At 46.1% G+C, this 15,208-nt stretch overlaps 1 protein-coding gene across 2 annotated transcripts in view; it reads right to left on the bottom strand.

Annotated features, from left to right (window-relative positions):
- ZNF609 (zinc finger protein 609) overlaps positions 1-15,208 on the bottom strand; it is a 216,949-nt gene that overhangs the window by 94,237 nt on the left and 107,504 nt on the right. The gene's annotated exons all lie outside the window — the stretch shown is intronic.

Genomic DNA, 15,208 nt, shown 5'->3' with positions numbered 1-15,208 from the left:
CTAAAACTAAAACAATTCAGATGACTAAAATATGACTAAAACTAAAATGGCATTTTAGCCTTAAGACTAAAATACGACTAAAACTAAAATGGCATTTTAGTCAAAAGACTATAACTAAAACTAAATCGAAATTTGCTTGCTCAAAGCTTAATACCATAAATAATAACATATTACATTTTTCACTCCAGGACCAGCAGTAGTATATAATGAGTTTGGAAATTGTGGAGAAATGCTTAAATAATGCATTACAAATTACAATTGAACTACACCCATTCGATTATAGATGACTAAAATGTACTGGATTTTTAGTCGACTAAATACGACTAAAACTAAAACACTTGCAGAAGACTAAAATGGGACTAAAACTAAAATGCCATTTTAGTCCTAAGACTAAAACTAAATTGAAATTTGCTGCCAAAATTAACACTATTTGGCATTTGTCACATGAGCTTCTCAGACTGTATACCAAGGGTCTTCAAACTATGGTCCTGTTCAGGAACTACAATTCTCATCATGCCTAGTCATGTCTGTGAATGTCAGTTTACAATGCCCTCACGGGATGTGTAGTTCCACAACAGCTGAAGGGCCGTAGTTTGGAGATCCCTGCTGTATAAAATTGCCCTTGCGAACTACGAGCTGCAGAATAGAAAAGAGCGAATGTCAAACTATCTAAAGACCTGTGCTGCACCAATCAACCAATTTGATTAGAGAGGAAAGGAAATGATCTTACAGGCTTCTGTGGTGACTAGTATTCTAACTTTCAGATACTTTAATACATGGAGTTTAATAGGAACCCACCGGGATTTTTTTCTCTTAAGTTACCTGTATTAACCATTTCTTAACCAAATATCAGTAAAAGTAGGGCAAACGGTGAAAATGATCCTCATGTTGTAATTATTTAGCAAACTGTGTGGGACTTACAGGGTGGCAGAAACTATTTTTCAGCAGAACGGTAGAAGCACCATTTAAAGATCTGAAGGCCTTGGGAGTTGAGTCCGTGTGTGTGTTGGGGTGAGGGATGAGCAAAAAGGCCTTGTTTTGCATGTGGTTAAAAAATACGAGGAATCCCTCCTGGCTGAATAAGTTCATTACTAGTTCACATGAATGGTAAAAAATAAAAAAAAGAAAAGTGGTGGAGCAGATATACAGGACAAATCAGCTTGAGCACAAAGGGACTTTAATTACAGCTGCTCTGCTAATTAGCAAGCAGTTGTGATGTTAATTTGCACGGCACACAGAATAATTACAAGAGCTGCTCTTTCAACTAATAACTAGGTGGTGGAGTTTAGATTTAAACTTTGTATTGGAGAGCAAGCAGGAAGGACAGCAAGTGACCGCCACAGCAGGTCGTAAACTAAAGGCAGCAAAAAACATGTTAGGGTAGCACAGGAGCCAAGCAAGGCCCAGTCTGAAATCATACACACAGCCTTGCCCTTTTCCAAACCCATAAGTGCTCTGGGGTTCTTTACTGCCTCCCCACAAATACTAAGGTATACCAAGCCAAACCTTTAGAGGAAAGACGATATTACAACACCAGTCCCTAAAAAAACCAAGCACCTATTTATCGAAGAAGAAGAAACTTAAATCCACAGTTAAAGTACAAACAGATTCCCAAGCATAAGCCACTGCACAGCTGTCTTTATCAAATCTGAATATATAATTTGCTTGTGGAAAATACCAGAATAGTTACATGCTTTGTTTAACAAAATGAAATATGGCTGCAAGCAGGTTTCTTCTGGAGTAAAAGTGTTGACTTTCAATTAGCAGAAACACTCCCTGCCTGGCAAGGCTCCAGCTTGCAGTCATGCTTATCTCTGGCCTTGGTGCCCCCTATCTAGCTTCATAAGGCTCACACATCAATTTGCAGGAGTACTACACTATATACTGAGTGCTTACAATGGGTTTTCTCATAGACATGGCTAAATGCAAAGCCCTTTACAGCACAGCAGTCTCAGCTTCACATGGGATGCACTGCACTCACCTCAGTAACAGCTCTTAAGCTTGGTAGTGTCTTTTGAGAGCTTTGCTGTGAATACTTAATGTCATATGAATATAGGCTGTATATGTTGTCATGGAAGCCCTGTGGCCAGGAAGAGGTTAACCTGCTTTAATGCACGTCAGTGGTCTCAAGCAGCAAGGCGTTTAATGAACCAAGAGAGGTGGTAATGGAGGTGGCGACAGAGAAGAGCGAATAGTGGGAGGTGGGGGTGTGAAGGAGACGATGGCACAATTAGACTCCTTTTTATAAATCGGAAGCTGGTACAGCACAAAAAAAAAAAAGCAGACTGAGGATTCAGGCGTTAAATTCGATCAATTAAATACGCACGCACCCATACAACTTACATAAACATAAATGTGTACACAGCCACATTTACAGGGACAGTCACACAGCAGCACGTGCACAGGAGAGGCAGCATCAGAAGCACACACAGACATGTACTCACCTGACACTTTCTCCCCTCCCCCCACACAATCCCCCTCTGCTCATCCTCACACCCCAGTACTACCAACCTCACACTCCAGCCGGCTCTCTCTAGCACTGGCACAAGGACAAGATGGGGAGGTATCCAATTAAGTCTTTATTTTACCATTACCTGCAGGCTGGGAGGAGACGGTGTGTGCCTAGAGACAGGGGAAGGGGTGGCCAGTGGCCCCTTACCAACACCTACAATTAGAGAGGGCTTGGGAGCAATACCGCTGAGATGACAATGAGGATTGAGCACTGACTCTCCTGTTACACAGGGGAAACAAAGGAGGAAGGAAAATACGAACGCAGGATTGAGGCAGAGGGAAGAGTAAAATCACTCACAGTGAAGCATAGAACAGGAACAAAACATTCTGCAGACAGCATAAACGCTGCTTATTTCACAGCAATCAGCATAGCAACCATTCTGCCTGCTATCACATTGGAAATTAGCAAACTGGCCTTGAAGCTCTCTTCTGGGAGGATTTCTGCCAATCATAAGCTGTTCTTTAAACCTTTTCCTATGAATGCCATGGTTTTTTTCAAAACAAGCCAAAAAAAAAAAAAAAAAAAAAAAAGCAAATGCTGCTTGCAGAAAAAAGAAAATAAAACATATAAAACAATCTGTATACTCTGGTTAAGGAAGGAACTGCTAATTTAAAATAGGTCACTGCTATAGGCACTCTCTAGTTTGGGGATTGGTTAGATTACTGATGTGTCACTGTCAATACTACAGAGCAAGGCAAAAAACAGCACTGTGCAAAACATTGCAGTTCTTAAAGTGATACACTCACCAAGGTAGTGTAGCAACTATAACCACAAACATATAATAAAAGGTCTAATCTCTGTTCACCATATAAGCGCAGGACAACCAAATGCAGCCTCATGCCTTGCCCTTGGGATACAAAGACTACAAATATGCCTTGTTTTGGGCAGCAAGTGCCAACACTGAATTCAAGGGAATGTCTAGAATGACTGTGTGTTAACACTTGAACTCCGTTCACACTGGGGCGACCTGTCAGGCGACCTGGTCGCCTGACAGGTCGCCTGCCATAGAGTAGCTGTGGACCCGTTCTAATAGCAGCGACACAAGTCGCTCAGACTTAGAAAAAGGGTCCGGAGCTTCTTTGGGGTGACCTGGAGCGACCTGCATTGACTTCAATGAAATGAAGTCCATGCCGGCCGCTCCGAGGTCGCTCCGGCAAGTAGCGTCGCCCCAGTGTGAACGGGGTCTTAAAGTGATTGTAAAGTCTTGTTTTTATTTTTACAAAAAATAACTTACCTGCTTTGTGCAGTGATTTTGCAGAGTGGCCCACCTCCTCCTCTTCTCCAGTCCCTCTTTGGTGCTCCTGGCCCCTCCCTCCTGTTGAGTGCCCCCACTGCAAGCAGCTTGCTATGGGGGCATCCGAGCCGATTTACAGCTCCCTGTGTTCATTCGGACACGGAGACGAGACCCGGCCCCACCCCCTTTCTCTCCTGACTGGCTGACTGACTTTGATTGACAGCAGCAGGACCAAATCGTGCCGCACTGCTGTCTCAGCAAATGAGGTGGGGAGTCCAGGGCAGCTGAGACACTCCTGTAACATTGCTGGATAAAGATAGGCTCAGTTAAGTATTAGGGGGGCTGCTGTACACAAGGTTTCCTTTTTTTTTCTTAATGCATAGAATGCATTAGAATAAAAAAAAAAAAACCTTCTGCCTTTAACTACCAACATATTTGTACCTGCTCAAGTAATACGATTCACACCACAATATGCAAAACAGCTTTCTACCCTTCTCACAGACAGCCTGCATAAATGCTGATCTTGCCTCCTGTAGGCAAGCTTCCAACATCTGAAATTAAAGAATGACAGCAATGTACAATGATAAAGCGCCTAACAAAGCAGAACTTTATCCATAACAGCGTGGTAAAAAATATTGTTCTTTAGCAAGGAACATACGCTCCACATTAATAATTATGTGTGTGCACTGTAAGTTGTCTCTAGCAATGCTCCGGTTTCTTCTTGCTGGAGGCAGCCATTCTGCTGAAGGCCCCAAACAGCAGTAAATCATTAAGCGGAACTAAACCCATCGATTTAAAACCGTTACATTCCTAGAATGCTGGCATTGACAACTGTCACATTTGCTTGTTTCCTCAACCAAACCATCAGATGGCTGGTGTCATAACTGATCAAATGTGCAGCACCATGGCCAGTTGCAGATCAAACAGAAGCAGCAACAGAAAATCAGACTGTATATGCAGTAAAGCATGCTGGTTATACTCACTGTGGAACCTAAATCCTCCGCATTGTATATAAAGGCCGTTTGATCCTGTCTTCTCTGATCCCCCCCTTCTTCCACTGTCCCCAATCCATCTCCTGATAAGACAGTCTTTAGAGTCACTCTGCACATGCTCAGTTTTGTATGTATTGCTAGAGTTTATTTTTTCCCTTGGGATAATGTATGTGATCAGCACAAGGCCAATCAGCACTGTCCAGATAGATTGCAGGGGGTCCTGCGGCCTCTCATAGGACAATCAGGGGAGAAAGCTCCTCCTACAAGCTTTAACCAGGCCCTCACAGAAGTAACAAGACTGCTATATATGGTTATTGAAAAAAGGTAATTCGCAGTTTATATTTACAAAAACAATTGCATTTTCGTGTTCTGTGTACAGTGGGTAACTTTTATTAATAATTTTAAAAAAAGTGTCCCTTGATGCAAATCTATCGTCCATCACGTTGCCCGCCGACCCAAAAAATTAAAAAGAAAAAAAAAATATTAAAAAAAATGGATTTTTGTAAGATCTTACCGTAAAATCCTTTTCTCTTAAGCTCATTGACAGACGTAGTCTTCTTGATTCTCAAGAGCTGGGTTATGTTGTCTCCGCAGGAGTAGGACTAGGCAGAAAGACAAAACGTTCTGGCTCCACCTTAGGGGCAGTCCCTGAGGGTATATCCTCCCTCTCTCTGCTACAGGGAATCAGTTCTGTTTTAAAGCAGTACAGAGAATTTAACCCAACCCAACTCAATGATAGAGGGGCGGGTACTACGTCTGTCAATGAGCTTAAGAGAAAAGGATTTTACGGTAAGATCTTACAAAAATCCATTTTTCTCTATCGCTCATTGACAGACGTAGTCTTCTTGATTCTCAAGAGCTGGGACATCCAGAAGCAGTGCCACAAATGAGGGGTGGGATTGACAAATCAAATCCAATCTAGAAGGCCCAACCGGTGCCAAACTAGAAGTTTTAAAGGCTCATTATAAACAAAGAATGAGACTAAAGAAAAAATTTTCCAACGGAAAAACCCTCGAGGTAGACCACTGGTCTCCTCAAATTGCGGCCTGCAAAACCTTGCGGCCAAACGAGGCATCAGACAATGCCATTACATCAACTTTATAATGTTTAGTAAAGGTATGCACCGACGACCAGGTAGCCGCCTTGCACACCTGGACCACTGACGCCTGATGGCGAAAGGCCCATGACGCACTAAGTGCCCGAGTGGAGTGCGCCTTAACAGGGAACGGGGGCTCCCGACCCTTAATAGAATAAGCCTGTACTACCGTCTGTCTGATCCATCTGGAAATGGTCGCGGCAGATGCAGGCAACCCCTTTTTGGGTCCATCTGGGATCACAAAAAGTGAATCCGTCTTGCGAAACGAGTCTGTCGTTTTCAAGTATACCCTGATCGCCCGGACCACATCCAAGGAGTGTAAAGCAAACTCCCGAGGATGACTGGGCTTAGGACACAGGGAAGGTAATACAATTTCTTCATTCAGATGAAATTCTGAAACCACTTTTGGTAGGAAGGATGGATTCTCTTCGATTGGACTGCCAAAACATTTGGGCAATGGAAAAACCTTCGCCACTTTGATGCGTTTAGTCCCAAAAGGGATTTCAGTTTCAGCTATTTCCGATGGAGTACCCTGTAACCTTAAGGTTTCTTGAACAGATACAATGAGTGCGTTTACCAACGCTTCCTCTCGGGCTATGGCGGATGCCGAAACATCCTCCTCACTGTCTGAAGAGACAGTACCCGAGACACCAATCCCAGATGAAGTACCTGCAACTGCAGAAATGGGCTCAGAGTCTGAATCCGAGGTTTCAGATAATATGGGGTTAGGCGGGGGTCGCTTTCTTGCGCCCTGTCCCTGACAAGCCACTTCCACCCGGGACACAAAAGTTTCCATAATAGCTGACAATGATTCAATTGTCAATGGGGTGCTGGAGGATCCCGCAGACCCCTCGAGGGGATCCGGAGGAGATACATGAGTGGCAGGATCCATGTTAATTCAGGACACCTTTGCCAGCAAAACAAAAAAACTTTTTCTTTTTTTTTTTTTTTTTTTTTTTGTGTGTCTCCCCCTAGCGCAATAGCGCCCCTCAGAGTACCTGCTTCTCGATCCCACAGAGAGAGAGAGAGGGACCCCCAAGGCTCACCAACCGATGCAGTGCAGTTTCCAACCAACTGCAGTCAGCGTCTGTCTTACACAGACTGGAAGGAGCTGTTTGCTTTTTCCCGGGTAGAAGGACGTGGCTCCGCCCCCTGTGTACGCCTTCCGGCGTTCCCAGCTCTCCACGAGGTAGCTGGGCTCACAAAACATGGCCGCCCCCATAGAAGAGACATAAGACTCCAAAAACATGGCGGCCGGCGTGACCTGAGGACATACATGCATTTGGTCTACGGCAAAATGGCGGCGGACCGCCGAAATCGTTTTCCCAGCACATCCACCTGCATCTCTGCTAAGAGGCGATATATGGATCTACAGAAGATATACTACACATAAGGTAGGATTATACCTCCTATGTCAGCTGTAATGTTACAGTCTGCTGGGTAGAGTGTTAGCTCTTAAACCAAGTCCACTTCCCACAAACACATGCTGTATTACAAGGGGGACTTGTAAGTATCAGATATATACTGACCATATATGGAGGGGCCCATAATACATACTGCCTCATAACGAGGAAAAAAAGGGAACGTTTACTCACCATACCGAACCGACAGGCACCCTCTCTTCACAATACCCTCTCCACCGGGGTGGGGGTTTGTGGACCACTCCGGACGCCTCGACTCTCTGGTTCTTGGCGTCCAAGCGAGACTTTTAACTCGCAAGGTCAGTCCCTCCACTGGGACTCCGTCGCGGCCGACCCAGCGCGGAGCTCTGGTCTGCACGCGCTCGTAGGCAGAAACCGGGGTGACCACTGGATCTCAACATCCAGCCCGTCGCCCGGCCCCGCATACTTACTTGAATGTGTCGCGGCCGACCAAGCGCAATGCCATGGTCTGCGCGCGCTCGTAGGCCGGCTGGGGTGACCACAAGTGTTGCCCAGTCTGGCATCTTTGCTTGAAGATCTCACAGGAAAAAACACTGGAGAAAACTACCTACAAAATGTCTTTTTCTTAAAGAAAAAAGTCTTGCCAGGACCAAAAGATCCCAGCAAGGAACTTAGGTCCTTACTCCTGACTAGACAGAAAAAAACTGATTCCCTGTAGCAGAGAGAGGGAGGATATACCCTCAGGGACTGCCCCTAAGGTGGAGCCAGAACGTTTTGTCTTTCTGCCTAGTCCTACTCCTGCGGAGACAACATAACCCAGCTCTTGAGAATGAAGAAGACTACGTCTGTCAATGAGCGATAGAGAAAACACTCCGGCTTCCTGCCAAATGCCTGCGCTTTGGCATTTGTTATATAGGTAAGAGGCGGGGCCACCTGTCCACATCCCCCGCTGGCCAAAACCCTTACCGATATAAGAAATGTTAACGCGCAGATCAGGCATTCGAGGGGAGGCCTTCCAGTGGGCGGAAGCAATTTTATATTTTTTTGGGGCGGCGTGATAAGACGATTTACATCGAGGGACACTTTGTTTATTTTTTAATAAAGGATTTGTCAAAAACTTGTCTCGTGTTTATTCATTTTTAACACTTATTTGGTGAATCGGTAGGGGTGCCATGTTCCCTATACTCATTTACCTGGGGGGGGGGGCGGGATCTGGGGACCCGCCTTGTCAAGCGCTCAGTGCATTGTAGGGTGTTCATGGAGATGAACACCCTGCAAATTCAGGCCAAACCATTCACCCATTACTGGTGGCTTTATTGTTTTTCTTTGTTTATTTTTACCTGCTGATCCAGTAACACTTCCTGTCATACCGTAAAACACTTAGGGGCCATGCTACACGGGAATATGCATGTTCCTGTACCATTTCCACGTGGTGCATTTTGACAGCTCATTCAGTCGATGGAGCTGCAAAACGCACTGGACTGCAGAAAAAGTGGTGCAAGTGCTGCTTTTTCAAAACGCATTGCACCAATCCGCATGGTACTGCAGTATCATGTGATTTGGTGCTAGCAAAAGGCATGGAGATCTGTATATGGCATGCCATTAACAATGCATTGGCACCCACATGCAGATGACAAGGGCAGCGCTTTCTGGTGTGTACCGGCCCTTACTCAATGTACTTTATAGAGGGTCACCCTAGGATTGGAAATGTGTTGGCACTATAAAATACCTCGCATTCCCCTCATCTCCAAAAAAAAGAAGGGCAGATTCTGTAGTACACAGAGAGCACTTGAAACAATGTAACTAAAAAAGGGTACAGCACAGATAGAGTATTCAAGGAAGTCAATTACAGCATTTCTGGCAAAATCAACAGGTATTTTTTTTTTTATCGAATAGATATAATGAAATACTTATGATATAATTAATAAACCAAAAGGGGGGCAAAAGAGAAGTTCACTGTTTAGGGTTTGCATACCATTTCAGGAGGCTATTGGTGCTGCAGCTGTCTGAATTTTTTTCCAGCAGGGTATTATTGCGTTATCCATGCTGTTTTAATGCAGATTGGGGAATCCACTGATTCCTCTCCTGTGGGCTAAATGAGCAAAATCTATGTGTGTCTTTCTAGCAGTTCAATGGACATGGTGTGCATAGACCTTCAAAGTGGTTCGAAGGCTTTTTTTTTATACCTTCTGTGTGCAACTTCCCACCAGACCACCCCCCCCCCCCCTCCAAATACTTACCTACGCCCCATCTCAATCCAGCGATGTGCACGAGAGCAGCTGCTCTCCCAGTTCGCTCCCTCCACATTGACTCAGACACAGCAGGAGGAGTCATTGGCTCCCACTGCTGTCAAATACAAGCGGTGAGAAGGGAGTGGGGGGCGTGGCTGAGTCCCAGTCTATGTGCCTTATGGATACACAAAGTGAGGCTCGGGAGAGAGCACTCAAAAGTGCGCACATAGTAAGCGGGTTGCTATGTGGGCACTCTGCGAGGAGCCCTTAGCTCCAGCAGAGGACTCAAAAAGAGGAGGATCTGTGCTGCTCTGTGCAAAACCATTGCACAGAGCAGGTAAGCATAGCATCTTTATTAGAAATAAATACAAAATGTGCCTTTAGTATCACTTTAAAGTGATTATATAAGTATGCTACGGTACATAGGTTCTACAAAACACAGGACGACCTTCTTATGCAATTCTCAGTCAGGTAGATGGATGAGAGCTCTGCCTTGTGCTATTACCACATCACCAACTGGACATGAGGCTATCCCATCAAATAATAACATGTTAGTGGCAGAATGGTTAAAAATCAAGTACACTTCTCAGACTGTTATTGCCAAGCCAGATATAACTGAATATTTATATTTGTCACACACATGGCCACATCTTGTGCAATCAGCCTTTGTATAGGCACCCTAAGACTGCATTCACACTACAGGGGCATCCCAAGACTGCATTCACACTACAGGGGCACCCTAAGCCTGCATTCACACTACAGGGGCACCCTAAGATTGCATTCACACTACAGGGGCACCCTAAGACTGCATTCACACTACAGGGGCACCCTAAGACTGCATTCACACTACAGGAGCACCCTAAGCCTGCATTCACACTACAGGGGCACCCTAAGCCTGCATTCACACTACAGGGGCACCCTAAGACTGCATTCACACTACAGGGGCACCCTAAGACTGCATTCACACTACAGGGGCACCCTAAGCCTGCATTCACACTACAGGGGCACCCTAAGCCTGCATTCACACTACAGGGGCACCCTAAGACTGCATTCACACTACAGGGGCACCCTAAGCCTGCAGTCACACTACAGGGGCACCCTAAGCCTGCAGTCACACTACAGGGGCACCCTAAGCCTGCAGTCACACTACAGGGGCACCCTAAGCCTGCAGTCACACTACAGGGGCACCCTAAGCCTGCAGTCACACTACAGGGGCACCCTAAGCCTGCAGTCACACTACAGGGGCACCCTAAGCCTGCAGTCACACTACAGGGGCACCCTAAGCCTGCAGTCACACTATAGCATTTATGAAACAAGCAAAAACGGTCACACTTACCGTGTCATTCACGGTTAATTGCATCAAAAACGCAATAGCTAGATGCGTGTGTTTTCGCATGACAAACACAAATGTGGTAAAACGTGCACCTAAAAATGTGCGAAGCTCAAAAAAGTGCATAAGTTACTTTGTTCTGTGAAGGGCAAACCATTAAACATGCACAAAGAAAGAGTGTATATACATCATATTGTGCATTTGGACCTTAAACCAGCTTTAGACACAAGAGGGTACTGAAGAAAACATCACATAAGGGGCACATCTACTAACTGGAAACTGGCACTTGCAACTGGTAGTCTCATTGGTGCTTCAGACTGATGGATATGGTCACAAAAGCTGGTTAAGCTGGTTAGAAACAAGATAAACAAATACTGTCTTTACCTATAAGACACACATTACAGTCACAGTACCCAGGAGAAAAAGGAGCATGTGTAAAAGGAAAAGGCTGCCAATACGGACAGCGGGGAGTCTGTGAGAAATGTGCCAATAAAACCGAGATCCATACTGCAACCTCTGGGTTGACACAGCTGCTTGTTATGAATGCCAGGAGTGGCGGCTAACAGCAGATCAGTCAACAGGCACCTTCTTTAGCTTTTTTACCTGGACTTGAGCCTGGTGTGTGCTTAAAATAGCACAAAAAGAAAAGAAAAAAAATACTATAAAATTTTAGGGCCTGTGTTGACAAGCTTTTGATTTTATATCTTAACAGCTTCTCTCAAAGTCAATGGGAACACAGAAGAAGCTTGAATCAGCTTAGGAGGTCAAAAGACAGTCAAACCAGAATCCAATTGCATAAGTCAATAAATTGTGCTGTATTATTTCAGAAGCAATTCCTACAGATGTAAAAACAAAGCTGAATGAACCCGAAAGCAAGATGTGCCCTTGACTACCGACCTAAGTCTTTACGATGCCAGGCTAAGCCTGCATTGCAGTGCAAATACCTATAACGATGAGCAGCGCATTGCGGAAAAACGCAACAGACCAGAGGTCACCAGAAGACTGTGTGCTGTCCGTTTCTACCCTCCGCAACATTGTGGTCATTTGACATTTCAATAAAGCTTAAAAATAAATGTCTACACAGTGCAACTCTCAAAATTAGAGTTAGGACTGCAGTACACTAGGGTGCCGTGAAGTGGCCGCTACAGCTTATGCATGTATTTGCAAATTAAACCCCTTGGTTTTAACATGAACTGTTAGGGTCAATTCAGTTTGCTTCAGGCTGGCAGGTAAGTGAGCTGGGAATTTTGCTCTGTTTTTTTGACATGCCTCACCCTTCCATCTGCACCTTGCTGCAACGGCCAGGTATAGGTTGGGGAGGTTGATTTCTGGTGAGGAGACACACTGGATACCTTCCTTGCCATTGTGTTATTGCTGGGTGTCTAGCGCACTCCTGCGCCTTTCCAACTGGAGAGTCAAAATGATAGAGTTAGGACTGCAGTACACTGAGGTGCCGTGACATGGCAGCTGCAGCTTACACCTGAATTTGCAAATGTGTGCAACCAAAACCCTTTGGTTTTATCGTGAGCGGTTAGACAAGGTCAAATAGGTTGGCTGCAGGCTGGCAAGTGAGCTGGGAATTTAGATTTGTTTTGTTTTTTAACCACTTGCCTTCTGTGCACTTAAACACCCTTCCCATCCAGGCCAATTTTCAGCTTTCAGTGCTGTCACACTTTGACTGACAATTGCGCGGTCATGCAACACTGTACCCATATAAAATTTTTATCATTTTTTCACACAAATAGAGCTTTCTTTTGGTGGTATAATCATCTCTGGGTTTTTTATTTTTTACAAAAAAAAAGAATAAAGACAGAAAATTTAAAAAAAAAAAAAAAAGTTTTTCTTATTTTCTGCGAGTAAATTTTGAAAATAAATTTTTCTCCTTCACTGATGTGCGCTGATGAGGCGGCACTGACAGGCTGCACTGATGGGCACTGATGAGGTGGCACTTATGGGCACTGATGAGGAGGTACTAATATGCCGCACTGATGAGCACTGATAGGCGGCACTGCTGGGCACTGAGAGGTGGCACTGCTGGGCACTGAGAGGTGGCACTGAGGTGGCACTGCTGGGCACTGAGAGGCGGCACTGACGGGCGGCACTGATGGGCACTGAGAGGCAGCACTGATGGGCACTGGCGGATGGCACTGATGGACACTGACGGGTGGCACTGATGAGCACTGATGGGCAGCACCATTAGTGCCCACACTCAGTGCCCATAGTGCTGCCAGTCAGTGCTCATCAGTGCCTAGATGAGCAGGCACTGATGGGCACTGACTGGCAGCACTATGGGCACTGATTGTGGGCATTGATGGGGGGCACTGATGGCGGGCACTGTGGGCACTGTTGGGGGCAATTTGTGTATGTTTTTTTACCTTGCAGTAATCAGGGCACTGGTGATCAGTGCCCTGATTACATGTGTCTGTGTCCCCAGCGGCTGACTGCTCCCCCTCCTTCCTCACACTGCAGGCTCCGTGTGAGGAAGGAGCGCCGGCGATGAGAGATGATCTCATATGTTTACATATGAGATCATCTCTTATTGGATGGTCCGATCACGTGGTGAATGGCCGCTGTGATTGGCCATTTACCACGATCTTTGATCGGCTGTGTCCAAGGGACACGGCCGACACAGATTCTCCCCGATGCGCGCTCGCGGGAGCGCGCGGGGAGCCTGCATCTGGGAGGCCGTTTAAAAACGGCCTCCCGAAAATTCGAGTCCGCGCTGCAGCCGTATATAGGCTGTAGCGCGGATGGGAGGAAGTTAAAGAGTAACTCCACAGACTGGTGTGGGTGGGGTTATCAGGGGAACAGGCGATAGGAGCTGAAACATGTTACATATTTCACCCTAAATATGGGTGGAACATCTACCATGTTCCAAAAGGTGAACTTAACCCACAAAATCTGTCTTTTCTGCTTAAAGTGAGTGTAAAGTCACCTTTTAAAAAAAAAAAAAAAGTAATAATAACAAACATGTTATACTTTCTCTGTGAAGTTGGTTTTGCACAGGGCAGCCCGGTTTTGCACAGATCCTCCTCTTCTCGGGTTCCTTGTTGCTGCTCCTGGCCCCTCCCTCCTATCAAGCAGCTTGCTATGGGGGCACCCGAGCCTAGCTACAGCTCCGTGTGTCCATTCAGACACAGAGCTGCCGGTTGGCCCCGCCCCTCTCTCCTGATTGGCTCACTGACTTTGATTGACAACCACGGGAGTAAATGGTGCCACGACTATCTCAGCAAATCAGGAGGGAGAGTCCAAGGAAAGCCAAGGGACTCGAGGACATCGCTGGACAGGGAGGGGGCACAGGTATTAGGGGTGCTGGAGGAGCCCCACACAAAGAAGGCTTTTTATCTTAATGCAGGGCTCGACAAACCGCAGGCGCCAGGTCGCCATGGTGATCAGAAACCGGGTCCTAGCGTCTGGCTTCTCACTACCGCTACTCTTTTTGCTGTCATGTATGCTGCTAAAGTCTGCCATCTGCCCTGATGCCTAACACTTTATGCCCGAGCAAGCAGATCCTGCAGCCAGTACAAGAAGCCTGAAAGGCGTACTGCTTGTCAGGCCGAGATATCTCCCCTGGAGAGTTTAACTCCAGTACTGGACCGCCCCTCTAAGATAATGCCATTCCTGGGCCAGGGAGCTATAGTGGCGCAGGACCCGGGTGCTGACTGCACCCTCTGTGCAATCCTGCACTGGGTGCAAGCAGCCTGAAAGCTGTACTACTTGTCAGGCAGAGCTATCTCCGCCTGACAAGTGAAAGTCCGTTCCGGCCCGCCCCTCTATAAGTTTATATTCCGGGCCAGAGAGAGAAAGCAGCACGTCGTGGGAGTTGATTGTATTGGATGTAAGTTAAATGAAATAAGTTACTAGCTGAGTATTTTTACATGAAACAGTAAACATAGCGTTTATAGGTTGACACTTTTACCGCAAAAGACTTTGTCATATACAACAACCTAGAGCTCTGTTTTGTACCCAGGGAAGTCCTGGGCAGACTAAGCAAGATGCTAAAACTGCAGCATGTAGGACTTTTTGAGGGTGCAGCTAAACCTATAATGACTCTCAAACATAAAGCCAAATGGTCTGGATTTTAGGTAGAGTTTATGAAGTAAAAAAAATGCTTAAGATTGGGGGGGGGGGGGGGGCTAGTTTGGCATTTTCACAAATGTGCTGGTCACAGCACTGCAGCAGAGCCAAAGTTTCCCTCCACACACTGGGACCCTCGTGCACCCTCCGCCCCCTCAACCAGCAGACCCGCCACCACCGTGCAGAAAGGCTCCCCCACACTCCCCTCTCCACTAGCCAATCCGTGCACACCGTGGCCCACCCCTCCTTCATCCCGCCGTGCACGCGCTATAGACAAGCAGGGAGGTTAGCAGAGCCCAGGCCACACACCACAACACACACATCAAAAACCTCAGCCCCAACAACTTCAAGTGT

The sequence above is a fragment of the Pelophylax lessonae genome, assembly GCF_965119305.1.
Source record: "Pelophylax lessonae genome assembly, chromosome: 4".
Classification (NCBI taxonomy): domain Eukaryota; kingdom Metazoa; phylum Chordata; class Amphibia; order Anura; family Ranidae; genus Pelophylax; species Pelophylax lessonae.
Note: the sequence above shows the minus strand (reverse complement) of the source record. Positions and strands in the feature narration are given on the sequence as shown.